This window comes from Capricornis sumatraensis, chromosome 20, assembly GCF_032405125.1.
Source record: "Capricornis sumatraensis isolate serow.1 chromosome 20, serow.2, whole genome shotgun sequence".
Classification (NCBI taxonomy): domain Eukaryota; kingdom Metazoa; phylum Chordata; class Mammalia; order Artiodactyla; family Bovidae; genus Capricornis; species Capricornis sumatraensis.
The window spans coordinates 38,456,638-38,478,694 of NC_091088.1; the positions used below are offsets into that span (position 1 = coordinate 38,456,638).

General features: G+C 46.5%; 1 protein-coding gene across 1 annotated transcript in view; it reads right to left on the reverse strand.

Moving 5' to 3' along the window:
- The window catches only part of CDH11 (cadherin 11), a 152,018-nt gene extending 130,406 nt beyond the window's left edge, over nucleotides 1–21,612 (reverse strand). Inside the window, exon 1 of the mRNA XM_068993399.1 lies at nucleotides 21,465–21,612. The gene's annotated coding sequence lies outside the window, so the exon portion shown is untranslated. The remainder of the gene's footprint in view (nucleotides 1–21,464) is intronic.
- Nucleotides 21,613–22,057: the final 445 nt, after the last annotated feature.

A 22,057-nucleotide genomic window follows, 5' to 3' on the forward strand; every position in this document is an offset into this window, starting at 1 on the left:
TTTGTACAGTTCTTCTGTGTATTCTTGCCACCTCTTCTTAATATCCAATATCTTCTGCTTCTGTTAGGTCCAGACCATTTCTGTCCTTTATTGGGGTATCATGACTGAGCGACTTCACTTTCACTTTTCACTTTCATGCATTGGAGAAGGAAATGGCAGCCCACTCCAGTGTTCTTGCCTGGAGAATCCCAGGGACGAGGCAGCCTGGTGGGCTGCCGCCTATGGGGTCGCACAGAGTTGGACACGGCTGAAGTGACTTATTGGGGTATAGCCAATTAATAATCTGGTAATTTCAGGGAAGAGCAAAGGGACTCGCCATACATATACATGTATCCATTTTCCCTCAATCACCCCTCCCATCCAGGCTGGCACATACCATTGAGTAGAGTCCCACATGCCATACAGGAGGTCCCTGTTGGTTATCCATTTTGAATATAGCAGCGTGTACATGACCTTCCCAAACTCCTTAACTATCCCTTCCCTCTGGGAACCATAAGTTCATTTTCTGTGAGTGTCTATTTTGTAAGTTCATTTGCATCTTTTATTTTCATATTTCACATATAATGGATGTTATACGACATTTATCCTTCTCCGTCTGACTTACTTCACTCAGCACGACATTCTCTGGGTCCATCTATGCCACTACGAATGGCATCATTTTATTCTTTCTAATGGCTGAGCAATATTCCTTTGTGTATATATGGACCACGTCTTCTTTATCTTTCCTCTCTGTCCATGGACATTTAGGTTGCTTCCATGGCTGGCTATTGTAAACAGAGCTGTAGCGAACACTGGGGTGCGTGTATACTTTCGGATCACGTTTTTCTCCAGATATAAGCCCAGGAGTGGGATTGCAGGGTCATACGGTAGCTCTATTTTTAGTTTTTTAAGTTCTCTATAGTGGCTATAAGGCATTTAGTGGATGTAATTAAAATCTAGAATTAATTTTCTATAAGTAAGGAAGATTAACCTAGATAATCCGGATGGGCTTGATTCCACCAGTTGAAAGACCTTAAGAGGAGAATGGAAGCTTCCTAATGAAGAGAAGCTCAGTGTCTGCTCACACCCTACAGCACCTGTCTGCCCGTCCTGCCCACCTGCCCTGTGGGTTTCAGACATGCTTCGCCAACCCTCACAATAGCTTAAGTCAATTCCTCTCAATAAATCTCTTAATATACGTATATCCTATTGATTCTGTTCGCCTCATAGAATCCTGGCTGAGGCTTTATGTGTACATCAATATTTACAGATGGGAAACTACAGAAGATTTCAGATTCAAAGAAGTGGAGAGGGTTATGCAATCTCCCAGCAACAGCCAAGGACACATTTTAACTCCCCCGAAAGACAGCTGTTGCCTTACCTGTATCCAAAGGCCAAATTTTAGATTCCTTAAGAAAACTTAAGAGACGATGAATTTAAGGAAGCTGGATCAAAGGAGCAACCAGGGTGTCTCCACCAGAATGGCATTTATTGGTGCTAGCCAAGTGCTGTGTTTAATGCCCTTTGAGTGAACAATCCCCTGTACTTCCACTAAGAGTTAACCCCTCTTATGAAGGCAGAAGTTCAAATTTAATGTAAATGTATTTTGGTGACACGGATATTTAGTTGCTTTTTTTATGTTGTCAGCAGTAAAAATCTAATAACTTTCTCCCTCAAAGCAATCTTGCAAATGTGTGTGGGCTATATTCTTCCAGGCATCATCTCAAAGCTTCTTTCCATTACTCAGAGGAACTATATTCTAATAAATGTATCCATTTCAACCATTTACTTGAGCAAACTTGTTCTACCCATTCATGCACCTCTCAGAACCCGAAAGAGATGTGTACCACTCTCCCAACACATCACTGCTAAGACAGACCATCCTGGGCATGAACGCCAGGGAGAAGACGCAGAGATGAGGGCAGGCAGGCGTGGATTCATGTGCTGTGACAAAGAGGCCCAGAGTGCACTCCGGGCCGAGCCCTGACCTCACCTGTGTTGCTAATCAACCTCCTTTCCCTCTCTGGGGCTGTCCTTCAACATGACGGGGACCCAGCTCTCAGGACAAATGTCAGGATTCCCAGGAATCATTCATGAAAAATTTCAGCCATGACACTGACGTCTTGTCCTCCTCTTCTCCCTCCCCTCCTTTTCACTTTCTTCTTCTTTCTTATGTTTTCCTTCTTCCCTTCTACTCATTGCTTTGCAGGCCTCCAATAATGGTAACTAACCTTGCAATCATCTTCCTCATTTTCATCAGCTGCAGTCCTCAGCCGGGATGAGCAGAGAGTGGCTGTCACTCTCAAACGTCAGTCACTTCTTCACCCATCCCACAGATATGTTTACTGATGGCACTCATCACTACTGAGAATGCTTTGTTTACTTGTTTATACTTTATTGTCTCTTCCCTCAAACTAAAATATAAGGTTCATTAGAGTAGAAACTATGTCTGTTTTGCCCGTCCTTCCTTTTATCTCCAGCCTGACTGATTATCACTGTATCATGAATGCTTGCTAAATGCATGGAATTGATGGGTAACGCATCTTTAATCTAACGTCTTTGGCTTTTACTCACAGGCCGCCCCCAATGCAAGGTCTGAAGCATGCATCGACATTAGCTCGCTTGTACTTCGGGAAGCCAGGATTGCCTCTGGTTGGAGGTAAGAATGGCTCTGTCTTGGCCAGCCCCTTTTCTATGGATACCTCTGTTAGACCCAGCTCTGGGGTGGAAACGTGGGAGAGCTACAGAGGAGGCAGGAATTGTTAAAGAAGGGGTCTCAGGAAGCTGTGGTTCAAAAGGTGCCAAGACAGACACGTGGCCATGAGCCCATCTCCTGGGCCTCTCTTGTCTCCCTCTGCCTGGGTCTTGCACAAGCATGTTCACATGTGTGTGTAACCACGTGGCTCAAGCACCACACTGCATCTCCCTGGAGTTCATACTTTATATGAAACCCTCTCTAACCTCACATGGATGAGATTTCCTGGATAAACTTGGCATTGGAAGCAGCTGGGTTCACTGAGTTATCACATCTTCTGGGTTAGCTTTGGACCTGTCTACCTGCAACCTGCTCAGGACTTATTTAGGATGTAAATACTTATTTTAAAGGACTGTGTATCAAAGGTGAATAAACACAACCTTAAGTGAAAGTTATGAATTCACCAGTACCAGGGGTTAACAGGATCATTATGCTGATATTAACATTTCACCATCATATCATCACCATCACGTGGTTACAGTATTGTAGAAGAGCCCTGGAGAAGGAGACAAAATCTGTGAAGTCTAAATTCAAGTTCTGCATCTTGCCAGCTGTGCAATGATAAGCATATTATGTAATCTCAGCCTTTAGTTTCTTTGCCTGAAAATAAGGGTCAAAGCACAAGGTTGTTTTGAGAATAAAATTAGATAACATAATAACATATCTTACAGAGTACCTCCCTCACCCACAGTTGTTTAAAATTTTTTGTTGTATACATTATCCTTTGGAAAATTAAGACCTGTTCTATCTCCACAGTATCCATTAGCTACAAGTGACTACTGAGCTCTTAAAATGTGTCTAGTTCCAACTGAGATGTGCTTTATATATACACTACTCAGAAGGTTTCAAAGATTCAGTATGAAAAAAAGAATGAGAAATATCACATTCATTTTATATTAATTAAACATCCTAATATTTTGGCTACATTGGCTTAAATAAAATACATTATTAAAATTGCCACATATTTCCTTTACACTGTTTTAATTGGACTTCTAGAACATTTTAAATTTCATCTGTGTCTTCCGTTGGTGGCCTGTATTGCTCGTCTATTGCAGATCATGGGCATGGATAGAACTATCATCCCTGAAATTTCAATGATCAACATACAAAAGCTCAAAAACAAAGGATTTCTGGGAGAAAATTGAGTTCTCAACATCCTCGGGGCTATGCAAATATGATTCATACTGAGAAAGAGAGCATTATGTCAATTTTTTTTTAAGAAAGTACAGCATGAAACCTTCATAGACAATTGAAAACTAGTTCCCATCAAATTCAGATTAGAGTTTGGTGTGGAAGAGAGAAACGGTGACACTTAGCGAAATTTAGTAGAGGGAATGGAAAGGAAAAATGGATTTGAAGAACTCGAACTTGGATACAAACTCCACAGGGTCACTCACTTGCCATATACCCCAAGGCAAGAGTGTGCAAACTCGCAGCGCCTCCGCTGCCTCTCTGCAGAATGGAAATAATAATACACTTCTCATTCATAGGCTTATCAGCTACCAAGGACTAGGTACTCATTTGGATCTTTGTAGATACTCTGGTCAATGCAATGGTGCAGATGAGGAAACCAACAAACACACAAATTCATAAGTTATATACCCATGGCCAGACAGCTAAAAAATAAAAAGTGGTAGCAGCGAAATCTCAGCCTTCTCAGTCTGAACGCCCTTCACATGTGAGCTTTTAACCACTCCTCTACACCCAGATCAGACTTTCACTGTTGTCATGAGAACTGATGCAGACAGTGGACTTACTCTATCAAGACCATCAAGGAAGGGTGCATATTTTTACTGTTGTGTGAAGGCATGAGAGGATGTTGCATTTAAATCACTCTGTGCCCATTAGCTCTAAGATATATATATATATATATATATATATATATATATATATATATACTGGAGCGGGCTGCCATTTCATTCTCCAGGGGCTCTTCCTGATCCAGGGATCAAACCCAAAAGAGAGACCCAAAAAGAGGAGGAACCTACACTGACTGTAGAAACTCAGAAGTATTAGCAGTGTCCTAGATGCTGCAAAAATTATTGAGTGCTTTGTGTCTGCCTCCAATGCGGGAGACCTGGGTTCAGTCCCTGGGTCAGGAAGATCCTCTGGAGAAGGAAATGGCAACCCACTCCAGTATTCTTGCCTGGAGAATCCCATGGACGGAGGAGCCTGGTAGGCTACAGTCCACAGGGTCACAAAGAGTCGGACACAACTGAGCGACTTCACCTTCACCTTCACCTTTGGAGGAATAATATTCAGAAGTTAACCTATGAAATATGAAACCAAAAGATTTGTGGCCCCACAGATAAAAGATTTAAACCCTGTCTCTACATGCTCAATGCAATGAGTGACCGAAGTCTTCCCAGTTCTTTCCCGAACTGCACTGCACCCCCAGGCTCACCTTTGTAAGCACAGCTTCCCATCACAATGTCTTTATTCAAGATGAAGCAACAGGGATTGCGAGAGTTGCACACGACTCAGCAACTGAACTACCACCATGAATGTCACATAGATTGAACTATTTACATCAAGGGTTGCTTTGTTTTGTCTTGTTTTTTGTAAGAGACCCACCAAGGCACTGGGAATAAGGCCGAGGGGGAGCCAAGTATAGTGGGAGATGAGGGAATACTCGTAGCTGGAGTGAGCCACTGCCAGGAATGGTCCTGAGGAGGTCCCCCGAGGGTGTGGCTGGGTCCAGCACACTGGATGACCATCTACACGCCCACGTCACCACTCGGACAGACGTGGAGGAGCGGTCACACCTCAGTAACTAGCCAGCCTGGCACCTCTGCAAGAGGCATGATTATTCCCGACAAACTCATTTCTTGTTCAATTTGATATGAAAACTAAAGTCGTATTAGCACAATTTCTTGCATTTGAGAGCCTGTGAACAGCATTCTCAACGCTCTCCTGCAGCAAGCCCAACGGAGCCCTGAAAGGAGGCACAAGAAAGCAGGTAAAGTTACTGTTTCCAAAACAGCTCTCTTTTCCATCCAAACAGGCCCCTCACAGGGAGGCGTGATCAGTGAACCAAGCCAATATGATCAATGTAACTCTCTCAGAGAAGGAAAACCATCTGCAGAAGAAATAGTCATCGAATCATGTCCCATGCAAATGTAAAAACGGGGGGAAGAATACCAGAGGTAGTATCAATATTTTCAACATTAAGCAAAGACAGGCAATCTTTGAAAAGGGATGCTATTTCCATGAAATTAATTCATATTCTTGCCCATGAAGCTTTTCTTACTTCATTCTTTTAAAGAAGCATTGGTTTAAATGAGGCAGGAGACAGGTTTTGGAGGCCCTTTGCCAGAAAGTGAAAGTGAAAGTGAAGTCGCTCATGTCTGACTCTTTGCAACCCCACGGACGGCAGCCTACCAGGCTCCGCGATCCATGGGATTTTCCAGGCAAGAATACTGGAGTGGGCTGCCATTTAGCTGAGAACTAAATTCTAAGTCCCCAATGACCACCCATTTGGTATTAACTGTCCCAATGAAAATCTTAAGTCCAGGAGCTGGGTTCAGAGGAGAAAAATACAAGTATTCTCTGGGTCAAGTAGAGTGACTGACTTTTTTTTTTTTTTTTTTTTACTTTTTAGACAGATCTCAGCTGGTCTCCCAGATCCCTCCTGTGTGGGAGGCAATTTTCCATTGGAACCTTCTTACTCTACATAAGAGGAAACAAATCCAGACATAGGAAGTGCATTCCCTCTTGTCTAAAGGTGAGTTGATGAACAAATTAGGGGCGAGAAAAAAAGATGGGTCAAGGGGAATACAGATGAGAATGCTCCAAGGATATGAGAGCAGATAAAGAAACACAAAACACAGAGACCCTGTGGACTTCGTCTCTTTGAACAAGATTTTGCCAGGTTGGTGTTTGCGATTGCATTTGTTTTCCTGTCCTAGCTTGGAGTGTCAAATCTGATGCCTCTTCGAGTCCTCTTCAAATCCTGTGTAGATGATTCGTTTATCTCTCAGAAACCTGCTGCTGCTGCTGCTGCTAAGTTGCTTCAGTCGTGTCCGACTCTGTGCGACCCCATAGACGGCAGCCCACCAGGCTCCCCCGTCCCTGGGATTCTCCAGGCAAAAACACTGCTAGGTCCTTATTAATATGCATGATGGCAGCTGTAATTTGACTTTGCTATCTTCTCCCACCTTTGCTATCAGAAAGCAGAGAGGGCCCGTTGATGGGCTTACATGTCTTCTCTCAACACCTCCTAGAAATACACTGTGAACCCTGAGTGTCAAATAAATGTTCTGATGGGACACTCTTAGTGGCATCTTCCCTTCAGCGATGCCAGGGCTGGACAGGAACCAAAATATCAAGAGAACATGGGTCGTGGAATCACAGCTTCTTTCCTGCCTAACACATCTTTTAAAATATCTAAGTCATGAGCACAAGACATTAGACATAACATTCGGTGTCATCTTTAAATCAGCCTGGGCGGAGAGAAAGCCAAGAACCCGGCAATTCAGGATACATTAGAAAAGTCTCAGGAAGGGCTTTCTGGTTCTTTCATGTCCTGAGTGCAAATGCTTTGCAACTGCCTATCAGTGTGAAGTTGGGGCTTCTATTTATGGAGTTTATTGGGAAGATTCAACGAGATAATCTCTAGAAGGCTCAGTCCCAGGCACTCAGTAAGCACTTCACAGATCATCCACCCCCATTCCTCACCGACGGCCAGTAGCAAGTTTCATGAATCTATCCTGGAAGCCTCTTAAGTCGGTCCTGTGATAACAGAGCAGTGAAGAATGCAAAATCTTCCTGTTCGAATCCCCACTTGCCCCCTTACCAGATGTATGTATAACGCTGGGGAAAGCTATTCGACTACCCTGGGTCTTGGTGTCCATGTTTTATAAATGGGGATAATTATAGCTTCCAACTCATTAAGGTTGTAGGGAGGATGGATTGAGATAATTTGTAGGAAAGGCTGAGCACTGTGTGTGCACAGTAAAAGCTCAGTACATATCTGTGATTCTATTAATAAAAACGCTGCCCCCTAGTTCCGGCTTCCTGCCAATTTCCCTGTTTAGAGTCTCTGCCCCTTGCTACTATCAGTTCTTCTCAATGCTGGTCCAGATATTATTTAATACAGTATCAAACACAGCCTCCCCACCACCACCGCTCTAAACTGGCAAAGGCTTAGGATCTGGGGAATGAAGTCCGAAGTCCTAAATGTGATGCGCAACATACTTCACAGAATCCCACTCACCACCCTGCGTGTGCACTCTGCTCACACAAATCATCCTGTGCATTTCCATCCTGGCGTTTTTGTCCACATGGAGGGCACCTTTTCTAGAATGCTGAGATGCAATGGTCAGAAGGCACCACGCCAGGTGATTTGTGGAGAAGGTTTGAGAGCCAGACCATTTTAGAGCTGGAAAGGACCCAACAGGCCACTTTACAGATGAGGAAACTGAGGTTAAGTGGCTTGCCCAAGGCCACACAGCTATTTATCAGAATGCCAGGGTTTCACCAGGCTGGTCTGCCTGGAAGGAGGGAACCACAGGACAGCCTATTAGGGAAAAATCTGCCAGCAATTGGCCACAGGCTTGCTGACAGGAGATCTTTCTCCATTCATGAGAAATGAGACAGAAGTTAAGCGCCCAATAAGGAAAGCACACAAGGTCTGCCTCTCTCTAAGTGAAAACCAGGTCCCTCCCTGGCTTGTGATGCGGGCACGGCAGGAGGGGGTTGCTGGGATGAGGGCAGCTGAGATGATTCGGCAGGCTCCATCCCTCACTTCAAAGACATGTTCTCCCAGGCTGTCTTAGTCTCCTGACTAATGCTCCCAAACGCACCGTGGAGATTTGCTGAAGCTGAAGATTCTCTGAGGTTTGCAAGGAGGATCGGTGATGAATAAAACACAAGAATGGCCAATGCATTACTTCGAAGGCAGGTGTGCCCAGTTCTAACTGCTAAATTGCAATTTCCACTCTAAGGTAATAATACTAATAGTGACACTTCATTTATATAGTGCTTCTTAAGTTCTGGAGAACAATAATGAAAATGAAAACTACGTCTTATACTACAGCTGTGTCTATATATGAAACATATACTGGAGTGAGACAGTTCAAGAGCCAACTCCCTTCCCTATTGGATTATTTCAGGACAAAGTGTTGTGGACTGGAACTGGCTGCATAAGGTACTTTTAATTTTCTATTTGGATTTGGAATTTAAACACAGTTTTGGTGCTATTGTCAAAGAAATATTGTTTTAAAAACCTTTAAATATGTCGTTACACATTTAAAACCTTTAAACATCCATGCTTCCATAAGTTAGACACTGGAAAGATGCTAACTCTTGATATAGCTGCCCAACCAGCCTCACCTGTATTTGGTTAGTCCTTCTTGGTTTGTGGTCTGGATTTATGTCCATGGTGACCAGTCAGGGAGTACCACATAGAAGTTGAAAGGCATGGCTCCAAGAGTTCTGTGTGGCACAGTGACGCCTGGGTCAGGTCTGGGCAAGGGGCACCATCAACACAAAATCAAGCCATTCAGTGGTTTAACTACCTGGCCCAGCAGACAGGCCAGCAAGTCTTAGATGCTTAGAAACCCTGACCTTGCCCTGAAGGCTCCACTCCCTAGAAGTGTGATTCGGATTCCTTTCAACAGGGGTTGGACTGTCCTGGGATGACGGACCAACGGCAGAGGAAGCTTTTCTTTCTTTGCTGCCCCAACTCTCCCTGCTTTAAGCACTGCCAGCTTCCACCTGATCATCCAATCTTGGGGCCAACACAGGGGCCAGAGAGCTGGGAGGGTATGGGAGCCACCCCCCACCCCCAGAAACTGGGATGTGATGAAGTCATTTGTGGTGAGGAGGGGCATCCTTTGTGCTCCCGTCAATGCCTGGAAAGCTTGCATGTATTTGATCCTGGCTTCTCTGAGATGTTTGGCTCTGAATTCAGACTAGTCTTTTCTATCTGGCTGCGTTTAGATTAGGAATACAATTTGGACTCTTGTCCCTGAATCTGGCCTTAGTTTCCTCTGCATAATACTTTCTGGGGGAATTTTGCATTGGCTCCAGAGCCAGCATCCATGGGCCACTCTCCCACACAACCTGCCCTGTTCTTTCCAAGAGACCATTTGCCATCCACATGCCTAACAGTTATGTAGTTTGCCATAGCTGCCTGTGTAAATTCCACTTCATCTACTGAGCTGTATCACTTAGCTTCCACCCAGGTTCTGATGTCCTGCCCAATTCTTGCTCAATCCAAATCGGACCATCCAATGTTTAATAAAGGTTTCCTCTGCTCTCTCCTCACACCTGAATATCTAACCATCTAGCCACGTTCTATCAGCATTTGAGAGGAACTCAAAATCCAGATCGCCCCTCACCATTGCAATGGATAAGTTTTCTTGCAGCAGTCTTGCAAGGATATCCAGGGATATGAAGCCTTTTGGGGTTTATTAATTCAAAGCAACTCTGAGTAGCACACGGCTTGCAGGAAGACTAGTGAAGCGGTCAGGAACGTCAGGAGCCTCGGCAGTCAGAACCGCAGACCAGATCCCGCCACAAACCTGGAGGAGGGCGTGGCAACCCATTCCAGTATTCTTGCCCAGAGAATTCCATGGACAGAGGAGCCTGGCAGGCCCACGGTGGGTCCATGGGGTTGCAAAGAGTCGGATACAACTGAGCGACTAAGCACAGCACACAGCACAGAGGGCGCCGCCACGGCCCCCACTGAATGTGGGTAGTGACAGCTTTCTCTTGCACTCTGGTCACTCCTGGATGTCGGATGACGCAGCAGCCACTCCACAGTGACCAGAGTGGGTTCTTCATGGTCAGCCTCCACGGGCTACTTCATGGCCGGGGCTTGTGGGTGTGCTTGTGTGGGTGTGCACACACACAGGCACATAAGTGTAAGAACCTGATTCTGAGTTTAAAACACACTGGGAAGTAGGTGCTGAGTCATCATTCTACCTTCTGGGAGAGAGAAGACAGAGACTCTGGCCCTTGAAGCCTGTGGAGAGGAGAGAGGGCAGTCTTTCTACAGAGAATCTTATTGTGGGTTATCTCCAGACTTAGGAAGGCGATTCGGGTGCTATGAAGCCACACAAACAAGAAACAAAATGGCAACCATGCATTACGAGGAAGGAGTAACATGAAGAATACTGTATTCCAGGGCACGCGTGCGTGCCTAGTCACTTCACTTGTGTTCGACTCTTCGCAACACTGTGGACTGTAGCCCACCAGGCTCTTCTGTCCTTGGGATTCTCCAGGCAAGAATACTGGAGTGGGTTGCCATGCCCTCCTCCTGGGGACTTCCCAACCCAAGGATCGAACCACATCTCGTATGTCTCCTGCATTGGTGGGCGGGTTCTTTACCCACCAGCACCACCTGGGTAGAATCACTCAAAAGGAGTGTCTTCTGTGGTTAACAAGGTGCTGTCCCTGCTTCTGTCGGTTTTGTTGTTCTTGCTGTTTTTCATAAGAAAGGTAGGTATGTAAGTAAACCAAACTATTGCATGGTTGGAGGGATGACAGATATTCTGCATAAGAGACTAAAGGCTTAAACTTAAAAACATTTTGATATGTAATGTAACAGAGATAATAAAACAGCAACCTCATTCCATGTACTCTTTAAACACTTTCATATATTAATATTTAGTATCAGAAGCACACCTGCAAGGTTGGTATTATTGACCCAGTGTTACAGATGAGGACATGGAGCGACAGATACGGTGGCTTGCACAGCCGGGAAGCAGCAGGGCCAAGCTTTGAAGCCAGGCAGCCTGATGCCCTCACACTGCTGAAGGTGCCGTATTATGTCTTCTGTGTACAGGGACAGGTGGGCAAATGGGGCTTAACAGCAGCACACCAGGAAAAACCAAGAAATAAACTGTGGAGCACAAGTCCTCTGGGTGATGTGGCTGGCAATGAAAGCTAATGTAATGTAGCCTCGGGCTGCAATCAAAGAAGCGCAGAGCGAGCTGACAGTCTAAGCTGACTCTAGATCTCTGTGCTCAGTCTCGCTGTCTGAGGAGGGCAAAAAGGAGACAGGCGTCCGTTCTGGAGACGGCAGACAGAGACGGCATCCTGGAAGACCACTCAGATACTGAACAGCTGCAACAGGGAGGGAGAAATCTATCTATCCCTCGTTGACATCAAAGGCTCACACCCAAGAGTACAACCTCTGGGGACACAGAGTTTGGATCAACCCTAAACGTGTTTCTAAATGTGGAAGTCCCTAATGCCTTGGGGGTCTGTGCCCAGGGGTGAGGAACTCCCTGTGACTAGTGACGCTCTGGCTATCACTGGCACGCGGAGCCAGGCCTGCAGGGACTGGTGGCACGATGTGTTACTCCAGTTGGTCTCTTGGGTCCCTCCCACCCCGTGCAGGAGTGCAATGGTTTTTGTTTTTTTTTTCCCTTCCCCACACCGTCCTTGATCACTGAACTGCATGTGGCTCATCCTTACTGTGGTCCTCCTTGCTTATACTTCCTTTGGGCACTGGCTGTATGCAGCCTTGAGATTTTAGTATGTTCTTCACCAGCGATATTGTCAGCTCTCTGAGGAAAGGCCCTGTGATTTGATCATTTCAGTGTTCCAGCCCAGGCCTTTCATTAAAGTAGGGGACAATGAAATGAGTTTCAGATGGAGTGCAAACCAAGCCCTGCCAGCGGGCCCTGTGAAAGCTTACAGGTGGCAAAGTGGTGATGCCACTCTCACTGTCATTTATGCAAACTCAGAATAGAGATATTAATGGTAGATATCTATAAAGCAGGACAGAGCTGAAGGGTGAAATCAAACGGTATATACTGCAAAATATTATCAAATGACACTGGATTGGCTAACCATGACTTCAAAATATTAAAGATTCATATAAAGTTCCGTATTTAGATGTCACAACTTAACTGCCAAATACTATTATAGGGTGCATGTGAACTAGTGATATGTTTAAATCATAATCAGACCATAGGTATATCAACTCTAAAAAAATAAATAAAAACGCTTTTGCTTTTAGATAGTGGTAAGAGATAGGATTAAAAGCCAAGACCACCCACTTCTTATTCCACCTGCTGCTAGATTACCATGTGATATTAGGCGAGTCATGGTCCTGCTATGGGCCCCTGGACCCTCATCTCTGAAAGATCGTTGATGAGGATAGCCAACAGCTCAGTTAAGTGACTTCAGACACCTGACTCCTGAGAATTCTGCTTTAAAGTGAGATGTCCAATTTCCATTTAGGAAACAGGAAGTCCAATCACTCTACAGTGGTTAGACCATGACAGGGACTCTGATTTAAGATGCCACATGTTTAGGGGGGACAATGACAAAACAGAATGGAAGCAGATGTGAGAGATGAGGATGGTGAGAGGTCTGTAATCTCATCAGGTTAGCTGAAGCCCTGAATGGGAGAGAACCCTGACGCAGGTTAAGTTGGCTGTTGGATGCCTGACTTTTAATCTCAGCTTTGCCAATTAACAGTGATAGAACCCTGGACATTTCCGGGGTTTTTTCCTCTGTAAGATGCTAGCAATTATCTTAACCAGCTCATAGATTGCTGCAGATAATTCTCACATTTTAGAATGTCCTTAGCATAGTGCCTGAGTCTAGCTTAGTACTCAATACATGATGGATTTTAACTGTTATCAGATGCCATTTTCCAGTATTTGTAGGGCTTTCAGAAGGAAAAAGTGCTGGGGAGCAGGGCAAAGAGACTACTGGGAGAAAGTTACAGCAGAAGAGATCTTAGCTCCTTATATGATGGGATATGTTAATGAACAGAGTTAATGAGTCGCCTCTGGTGTCATGGGTTTCCTGAGATGTCGTTAGCGGGCTGTCATCAGGACATTTAGGAAGCTGCAGGATCAATGACAAGCAGAAACCCTGCAGAGAGGAGAGTTTGACCATAAGATCTCAGCGGCTCCTTTAATGGACAACATCTGGGAGCTTGTAGGGGCACAGGGTCAAGCCGTCAACTCAGCTCTCGGTCCCGCTGCTCTTCTCCAGGAAGCCGAGGTGGCCCGCGATTGCAACACACACCACACATGACAGGAAACTGCTGGCCTGTGGGGTCAGCACGGGCTTGGACACCTAGCTCCGGCCTGGTGAGCTAGGACGAGTGTCTCGAATCCTCCTGGGGGTCACTCTCCCGACTTGTAAAGTGGAGATGACAGTACCCTCCTCACAAGGCGACTGCACACAATACAGGAGGTACCTGGAGCACGGTCCTATCTCATCAAGGTGGCCCTCTCCCCTGGCCTTTTCCAGGCAAACACAGGCAGCGAGTGCCTCACTCTCATGGTGCCGCGTCCTCAGGAGGGAATGCAGGAGGGCCTGGGGCAGGGACAGACGACACAGGAAAGCTGCAGGTGGAGCACAGCAGGGCAACCTGGAAGGACTAGGCGCTTTGGAAGCTGCAGCCTGATGGTGACGCTGGGGTGAGAACAGTTGGAATGCCATGGAGGGCTGCATGGGGGCGGGGATTCCTGTTATTTTTAATCCAATGCCAAATCACTGTGCTTCTGCCTGGGCCTGAGGAAGACCACAGACCGGGCAAGCGCTTCTGCAAGTCGCAGTCTTTCCAGGAGTCAGACTGTCACAGCTCATCCTCCTGAAAACCCCAAACTACACTTACCTGAAAAACAAACAGGAATATTCTGGAAAATGGTGACAATTTATCAAGAGACTAATTATCATTTCAGCTAGTCTGGAATAGTAATGAGTCCCTTTTAAAGAGAGGCAGACCTTGCGATGAATATCTCAACATCACAGGCTTAGCCAACTTTCCCAGTAAGATATAACTTCAGGGCAACTTTCCACAGCAGCCCATATGTAAAAATGAGCAGGGGAAAATGCAAAGGTATCGAGGAGGCAGGCACTTTTCAAAAGCCATAATTATCTCTAAAATCTTGATTGCCTTTTGAATATTTTAAATGGAAGAGGGATGGATCACTTAAACTTCTGAAATATATTTTTTTTAAAAAAGGCAGGTTCTAATAAACAATTCATCACTAACTGGGAGGGCCCTCAAACCAAAAGGAAAGTTTAGTGCAGGATTTTGGCCAAATAATCATGGGAAGAACTTCTACCTGCTATGGTTAGTCTATAAAAGTGAAGCCCAGGTCTCTTTCTGAGAGGACAAAAAGTCCCAAGCAGTTACCGAGCGCTCATGAACCAGACACTGTACCCAATTTTTCTGTTATCTTACAGCAATCCCAGGACATGGGTATTATGACTAGGTCCATTTTCACAGATGAGGTAGCTGAGTCGGAGAGAAGTTACGTAGCTCAGTCTTGGGTTCCTACTTTGTAAGCGGTGGAGCTGGAACTGAGAAAAATCAGACTGCTGGGCAGGGCTGGAACCAGGGTGAGTCAGGTGAGGCTCCGTCCGTGGGCACAAAATATAAGGAGATGCCAATAAACTCAGTTGCAGTTACTGCTAAGTCACTTAATCGTGTCCAACTCTTTTCGACCCCATGGACTGTAGCCCACCAGGCTCCTCTGTTCATGGGATTCTCCAAGCAAGGATATTGGAGTGGCTTACCATGCCCTCCTCCAGGGGATCTTCCAGACTCAGGGATCAAACCTGCATCTCTGATGTCTCCTGCTTTAGCAGGCAGGTTCTTTACCGCTAGTGCCGCCTGGGAAACCCCCAAAACTCAGTGACTCAAGATAAATAATATTTTTAGGAAATATTTCAAAAATCAAGAGCACTAGGGGAAAAAACTCCATGATGAGCAAAATAGCAACATTTTAAATGCAGTCGGGATCTAAATCTGCACTTGCCTGTCTTCACCTCACTCTCCTCCCCCTGATCTTGGCCTGACTGCTCGGCAATACTGACTCCGCGTCTGAACAGGTGGTCCAGGCCTCAGGAATGATGGAAATAGGGCCGACTGTTCGGTGCATGACAATCGGCGACACATACGCAGAGATCACGGTGGGGGTGAATGCAGTGTAATCAGATACACTCTGTCCGTCCGGCCTTCATCCGTGCTTGCTCTTCCTGAGAATGAAAGAGCATGCATGGCTAGAACACAGCTCTGAGTTCCCACTGCGCTCACCGGTGGAGCCTCATGACGCTGTGAAGAGACCTCTGTGTGTCTTAAACTAAAGCCAGGGCGGGGCTTCCATTGCTCCAGTTGCCACGTCAGGTGGTCATCGAGTTGGGGAAGATGCTGCATCTGAAGACATTTTCTTCCGGGAAAAGTGACCATGGAGGAGTAATCTTAATTTGTGAAATCATGCCAGCACAGAGGACCGTGTCAGGAGGATTTCTGGCAAATAAAGAAGTTCACGGAGGAAGTGAAGGTTTTTCTTCAACTGGAACAACCAGGGGAAAGGCAGAAAAAGGCAGTGCTTATTCACAGTATCCTTTGACAAGTATTCAGTGCCAGAAGGCAGGAGAATAAGGCTCTGGCCACTGTTTACCGTGGCCTGTGGAGCTGTTTATGCCAGCTTTCTGGATTCAGCACCTCGCATGGTCTAAATGAGTAGAAAAAGGGAGGAAAGAAGAGAGAGACACCAGAGCCTGACCTGCCATGAGAAAGGGCATCCGTAGTCTCTCCCACACTCTTTTCTCCCCCCTCCTCTTTCTTCCTTTCTTCTCTCTTAAAACTCCCATCTCATTTAACATCCTGCGTACTAGCCTCTCTGCCTGAGCAAAAAGCTTGACCATAGAAACTCTGAGAACAATGCTTTGTCTCAATAAGCATCTCAGAACTCTGCAACTGTCAGACGACTAATTAAACCAAATAACAGTGAAATTTTGCCTCCAGTTCTAACAAACGTGCATTATTCACAAGCACTTAGAATTTAAAAGTGCCTTCCTTTTTAAAGTTAAATAAACTGTCCGGGAGGTAAGTGAGCTTTGGTTTACAAAACACTTTGTCTTACTTTCAACTGAGTTACTTAATACTCCCTCCCATAATCTATTTCCATTGATTCCTCCTTCATCAACTGCTCATGCATTCCAACATACTCAGAGCTGCAAAGAACTCCACTGCTGATTCACCAGGGAGGCAACTATATTCAGTTTTAAAGAAAAAAAAAGATACAAATAAGAATCCACTTAAGCCAGTAATTTTTTTTAAATAGAGCTTTCCTCTTAATTATAATATAGCATTAGGGTTTTTTCTGTTTCATTCTTCTTCTAAATTCATAATGATACTATCAAACAGTAACAAATATAAATTTGTGCAGCCTGGAATATGCAATTTAATCATAAGCAGTAATTTCCATATCACAGAGGAGGGAAAAAAAAGTCAGATGATTAAACTCCAGCGCATGAGGACCAATCTTGAATTAAATTTTACTCTGCTAAAGTTAGGTTTTGTACAGCAATATCAAGAATGGTTTAAAGGTAATAGTAAAACACTTACTGTTATATTAAAACTCCGTGCCCCAAAGTGTTTACCAAAGATCAAACTGCCGTTCTTTTTTTGCAAATTAAAAATGCCTTGCAGATATCTTCAAAACCTCTTGAAAGAATAGGCAATGTTATCACAGCAATCTCACTAATATTTCCCTTCTTTACTCCTTCCCTTCCCCCTTGGAGTCTGAAATGATGCTTTTTTTGCAGGAAAAAAAAAAAAAAAGAATCAGAAAACCCTCCATATCACTGCCTCAGTGAGAACTGACCTTGTTTATTATACAGTCCAGCCCCCCTCATCACCTGCTCAGAGGATTTCAAGATTCAGATTTTGCAACTTTCTAGTAAACTCCAAGGTGGGAAGAACAGGCTGAAGGTAACGGGATCCACGGACTAGAAAGATGTTAATCCTGACAAACTGCTGAAGCAGTAGCCTGAACCACAGCTAGATTGAATTCGGTCTCTCCTGAGAGGTCCAGACAAGGCCGGTGGTAACAAAACTGCTTTTCATGGTGCCCTCAAAAGCAGATGGGCCCCAGGCACACAGCTGGAGCAGGGCGCCATTGCCCTCTAGTGGCCAGAAGTGCAATCTTCCGCGAAGGAACCCATTTCCAGAGACGCACAAGGCTCTCAATGTCAGGGCAAAATTATAGCAGAAGATGTTTAATTATCCTCCTCGAGTGTTTTCTTTAGTTCTTCTTTGCCCATAGAGGAGGCTGTGGATGGATATCATAGTAATACTGATAGAAACCTCACTCTTACTCATACTGGTACAACAGAATTTGTCCAACTTTCTCCAGCTTTAAAAAAAAATTTTTTTTACCAGACCTGTTGATATTTTTCCCCTACTCCTTTAAATCACACACACACACACACACACACACACACACACACACACACACACACACAGAGGACCAAAGACGTTTACATATTTCAGGGGCAATAACTTTGAACCAAAAAGACTGACAACTACAGTGGCTGGTAAATCTAGGACAGGGGTTCTTGACATATCAGGTAACTTTGTATGAAACAATGACCAATTGCATAAGGGGGGAAATATCCCAAGCACATTTCAATCTCTTAAATCACTGGCTGGTGAATTTACACAATAGTGAGATTTTCTAGTAAGGAAAAAAAAAATGTACAAGATAGTAGTTATTCTGCAAATTTGACAGTTAAAAAAAAAGGTTGGCTACCGACTTTTAAACTCTTTAGACCACTGTCTTATCATTATTATTTAATGATAAGGTATTCCTATGATCAAAGTGAAAGAAATCAATATTGAAAAAAAACTTAAAATGATCATGTTTCTGGAACTTCTGCTTACATAAATGTGTAGAAAATGAAGGCAGAGTAAAATCAGATTTGCAGATCTCCTTTAGATGGTTCTGAAAATAGCTTTGAATATCACAGATCAAAGTTTACGTTAACTGTCAACTTCATAAGTCACAGACGTTCACAGGCAAGGTTCTGAGACACACTATGCTCAAGGGAGTGTAGCTCTGGCATTGTAAATCAAGCTTTGAGGTCAAAGTCATGGCATTTCCCATATGAGGATCCCCAAACCAGAATCTTTACAAAGCAGCCGTGTAATTCTATTCAAAGTGGAAGAAAAACCATGAATTATGAAGACAAGTGCATTAAAGGAGCATGAAATTGATCCGTATTCCCCCAAATCACGGCATGGTTCTCCAACCCTGCCCCCACCCCTTTTCAAGAACAAACAAACATACGCACATCCACAGCCACCACTGCAAAGGGGAACCTTGAGTTCTGGGTCAAAAAAAAACCCAACAAAACAGTTGTAACTTAAAAAAAAATTCTCAAATTAACAAAAGATTGCATCTTAATTGAAAACAGAATTTGCATTTCTAGTAATTTTACTGTCTAGCGTTCAGATAAGAATGCAGACAATAATGAAAGTTCTCAAGTGCTATCAAGATGGTCCACTGCTTCAATTAGAGCTACTTCCCAAGCCTATTTTTCTGGTAAGCAGTAAACTCAGTTTGAGTAAATCCACATGCCTGGGCCTCAACAGATTATCCTATCTCAGTCCTTCCAATGCAGCTCCCTCCCCCAAGGGTGGGGAGGGTTTTGTTTGTTTGTTTGTTTTTCCTAACAACATAATAAAATGACCAACTTATACAGACTCCAAAACAACATGGAAAAAAAATCATCATAATAATTTTGAATAATAAAATGTGACTTCAAGACATTTTAAATGTATTAATTTGCATTGTTTCAAAAACAGCATGTAGAGCTAATTCTCACTCAAGGAAACTTTCCCGTCCTGCCAGATGCTTTTCCTTGGTCTGTACTTGAAAACTACTCACATTCCATTGTACTGGGCAGGATTTCAGTCTTGCGGAGAGGTTTGAATTCTAGGGCCTACTGGCCAACTCTAAAACTTTGAATCAGAGCTCATGACTAAGGAACTTCAGTGAGCAGGAGCTTCTGGGTCCCACTGGCCTTGGCCCCAACCCTCTGTCTCTTTGTTTTGCAACTTTTATTCCTTTGTTCTACTGGACTGAGACCAGGCTCTCCTGGGCAGTGATTACTTCTGGATTCTGCTGTCTGAGTCTCTGTATTTGTAGGAAAAATAATTCCAGGATTAATGAAATGAAGGTCAGCCTCATCTCTTCTCTCTCATCGTATTAGGCTCTAGCTCTCGGAGCCCCGCGTGGCAAATGTGCTGATGCGATGATGCTGGCGGATCCTCGCTCCTGAGAACACTTCTACGTCCCCTTCCTTGGGAAATCCAGACACCCCGCAAAACCATCGATGCCTACAGCAAGCCCAAGTGAAAAAGACATCGACCCGTGTCCTCTCACCAGATTAATCACTGTGGCTTCCCTGTGATTTAACCGAAAACTTATTCTGCTTCATGTAAAAACGATAGGAATGATCGGAAGAGGAAAACAAGGCGCGATTTCAGAGCCACCCGACAAAGGTTTGTTTAGGGAGAGAAGACTTTACAGGCATGTCTATACCTTCATGCAGCAGGGTTTTAGAAACAACCTTCCACCCCACCCCTAGGAACGACCCGTCGCCATGCAGAGGTGGCGTTATTAAATGATGAGAAGATGCAATTTCTTAATAGCAGTACGATGGCCCGTGAAATCCCTGCTGCATTATCAGCAAAGCAACAGGGCTTTTCTTCTTCAAGCATTTAGAAAACCTTTCACGCGGGAGAAAAAGGCGTGCGGACACCACCGCTCCCTACCCGACCCCGTCCCCACTTCCACCCTCACCCCCAGAAAACGAGGAACAAGGCCTTGGCAAGAAATGGGATGAAGAAGCGCGACCTGGGGGGTGGGGAGGTGACGCTCGCTGACCCCACTTTCTCTGGGGACTCTTTCTTCATAGCACCAGGCGGGCCTCCTATAGCTACACCGGGGTGTAGGGGAAGAGGGTTGCTCTCCTCGCCGCCCCCACATCCTGCGGGTTTCTCCAGGCTCCTCACTCGCCGCTCGGGTTCTGGGCAAAGATGCGGGAGGGAGGCCGTGCGCGCGGAGCTGGAAAGGCTCGGCGCACTCCGGGAGGAGGCGCAGGCTGCGGGGAAGGCTCGCTTCGCAAAGTTAACGTTGACCCGGGCAGGCTGCGCCAAGCCTCAGCCAGAGCGAGCCCGAGCCTGAGCCGCTCACGTATCGCCCCTGGAGCTGGCGGGAGCTGACACACTTCCCCCGGAGCCCCCCGAAGACACTCCGGCTTGAAGGCTGGAGCGCGCACCGCAGTCAGCAAGACACCCCCCCCCCGCCCCCGAGCCGCAGTCAGCGGACCCAAACCCACGCTCTAAAAGTGCGGGGAAATCGCCGACCCGAGCTGGGTTCCTGCCGTTTTCCGGGGCTTCCCCGTCGATCTCGATGGAGGAACTGAGTCCCCGGGAGCGTTCGGTCGGGATAGGGGAGGAAGGGGTAGGTACCCTGCAGAGCACGGTCATGTTGTCGCTTTTGGAAAGAGGCGCAGCGCGGGCGGGAGGGCACGGCGCTGGGGGCGACTTTCCCCGGGAGACCTGACCGGGGGCGGTCGGCGCGTCCGGGGCGCAGCTCTGCAGCCTCCAGCTCCAGCCGGGTGCAAAGCCCCTCTCTCGAGGCCTCGGCGCAGACCCGCTAAAAGACCGGAGCTGCAGGGAGAGACTGGAGCGCACATCTGGAGCCTCTGCCCCCTGAGCTGCCAGCGCCCACAACTGGCTCCCTTCTTCCTTTTCGATTTTTAAACAAATCTTCTCTTACCTCCGCCTTCCCCAGTCCGCTTAGCATTTGTGAAACCTTGTCGAGTCAGTCCTCCCCCCCCACACACACACCCCACTCGCCAGACATTCTCATCCAGAGATCAACCCACCCCCCGCACCCACCCCAAAGAAGCCCCATCCAGGGGAGAGGAAGGCACTGGCGGCGCGCCTCACCTGGGGCCCCGGAGGGTGGGCGCGGGATGTGGGCCGTCGGTCCCTGGCGCAGGGCGAGCGCAGCGGTGTCAGCCCCGGCCCCTGTCCGGGTCCCATTCACAAGTCGGCGGCGGCTGCGAGCGGCCCCCGCGGCATCTGCTCGCGACGCTCCCCTCGGCTGGCGGCGGCCGCGGAATGAGCCGCCGAGCGCGCTAGTGGCAGGAATGAGAAACCGGGGGGAGGTGGCGGGCGGGGGGGTGGGGGCGGAGAAGGAGGGAGGCCGCCGCGGGGAGGGAAGGAAAGGGCGGGGGGGCGGAGAGGAGCCGAGGCCGCAAGACACGGCTAGCCGGGCCTCGCAGAGGCTGCGGGGACCGGCCAGTCCGCGCCCCTCCCCCCAGGGACCCCCGGGATGTCAGCCCGGGGATTCGTGGCCACCCTCCTACCCTGCTCTGGGTCGCCGCACTCCGGATCCCCTGGGTCTCAGATGGAGTCTGGAGCGGCTGAAGTTGGGCTCCAGGGACGCACAGCCAATCAGGGAGGGCGGCAGAGGAAAGCTGGGGAGGGCTCCGGGGCCCCTCTTTCCTCCTTCGCCCAAATCCGCTCCAGCTGGTCAG